The sequence below is a fragment of the Oratosquilla oratoria genome, chromosome 13, assembly GCF_046742065.1.
Source record: "Oratosquilla oratoria isolate Oo_2021 chromosome 13, ASM4674206v1, whole genome shotgun sequence".
Classification (NCBI taxonomy): Eukaryota; Metazoa; Arthropoda; class Malacostraca; order Stomatopoda; family Squillidae; genus Oratosquilla; species Oratosquilla oratoria.
Genome location: NC_134789.1, coordinates 3,373,122 through 3,375,406, shown reverse-complemented (window position 1 = coordinate 3,375,406; position 2,285 = coordinate 3,373,122).

Below are 2,285 nucleotides of genomic sequence, written 5' to 3'. Positions count from 1 at the left end.
ACCCTTCATTACCGTAGTAATTACTAGTTTGATTTAGTTGAATCCAGAATGTTTTATTCAATTCTGCGACTCCCCCTTGGTTGTGGACGGGTTTAATCTTATCTAGATTAGCCCCCGTGTTATCAACTTAAGCCTCTCGGTTAATCTTTACTATATCAAGAGGTATTTGATGTTTTATTTTAGGTACAGGGGACTTTATTCAGTTATACGCTTCCCTTTAAAGACCCGTAGGAGTCAGAGAGAGATCGAGGTAGGGTATAGGGGGTGGGAGGATGTGGGGGGGGGGAAGGGTGACAGATCCCAGCTAGGACCCCCAGAAACGGGTGACAGGTGCGGGTGGGAACGTATTGCTAGAACGGCAGCAGTGGGTGTGGAGTTTGCGGGGGAGTGGGGAGGGGGAGTGGGGAGGGGGTCGGCGGGTGGCTGATGGCGGGGTGGAGGGAGGGAGGGAGGGGCGGCACCGGGGGGAGGGGGGGTTCATCTGGAAGTAGCAAAGCATTGATCCCAGGCGTCAAGGCCTCGTCACCAGTGGTGGGTCCAATCACTTGGCAGCGTCAACAGCTTCTGGAGCTGCGTCGCGGATTCCTGATTTTCAACTAAGGACCTTTGTTAAGATTACCTTTTGTTTTACATGTTTGTTCATTTTTTGTTATCCTTTTATTCATTCGTTTGTATGTGTGTTTATGGATTTATTTATTATTTCCTATTTATTTTTTCGTGTTTACTAGTTCTGTCTATTCATTTGTTTATGTATTTATTTGTATGTTTATTTCTTTGCCCATCTTTCTGTTATCTATGTATTTATCGCGGTATTTGTAGTCATAAGCAAACGTGTAATAATACTCCAAAGAGCTAAAGCTCATCATTTTGTAAACTTATATGTTCCAGTCATCCAGACAGCGTTCCAGTTTTCATTTCGTCATCGACAGACATGTTTCAGTCTTCCAGAGAGCTCATATCATTCGAGTTCCTTTTCAGTTTGTTCCAGTTGCTTGCAACTTACATTGATCTGGACATCTTCGATAAAGTGGCAAATTTGGGATTTTTTTTTTTTTCATTTACCAAGCGCAAGATGATTTGGGTTTTAAGATGAGCTTAGCTGAAGTCGAAACTGGTACCTTTGCCCTTTGTGCTCGGACAGCCAACGAAAGTGGCTGACGATGGCTACCACGTCGTATCGGAACTCTTGATTTTTTTTTAGCCCATAATACGTGTTACTAGGCTTCTTAATGGCGAAGGGTTTTTCGTTTAACTCGTTGACACAATTTGCTTACACGCAGAGGTTGTAGCCTGAATATATATTTCCACATGGAATCAATATAGGACACACACACACACACACACACACACACACACACACACACACACACACACACACACACACACACACACACACACACACACACACACACACACACGAACAATGCATACACCTAGCGAGCGCCGTGTGAAGACAAGTCCTCTCCATCTCCTTGTGGATAGGGCCACTTCCCTCTGAGCCTGATGAAGGGTGACTGCCCTGTCTCATCAAATGACATCCACAGTCTTTCTCCTCGTGAGAATCATTCTCTGGACCTTGGGAATAAGGAACAAGTGTCTTACAGATCTCATATATATATATATATATATATATATATATATATATAGATATATATATGTATATATATATATATATGTATATATATATATATATATAGATATGTATATATATGTATATATATATATGTATATATATATATATATGTATCTATATATATATATATACATATATATATGTATATATATATATACATATATATACATATATATATATACATATATATATATATATATATATATATATATATATGTATGTATGTATGTATGTGTGTGTAGGTTTGTTTATATGCGTGTGTGTATGTTTGTGTGTATCTTTTACCAGATATTTACATTTTATGTACTGACCACCGAAATAAAAACGATTGACAAAGCCATGGGCATGGAAGACAGGAGAAAAAGAAAATCCATCTTTCGCCGTAGCATCGTGGCAGAGGCAAAGCCGGGAATAAGGACGAAAGGAATACGATGACAAACGAAGAGTGTGAAAAAAAAGAGAGCATAAAGGGTGACCTGTCTCTAAACTTGCGGGTAGTTCCTTCACCCCTGTACACGAAGCCAGAAATGAAGAAATGGATGGAGGGGTTGGTGACAGCGAGGAAGGTGCCGTTGATGAAGTAGGAGGTGGGAGGGTGAGGAGGGAAGATTGCTGCCTGCTGCGAAGGGAGTCTGCAGGGAGAGTGAAGGGG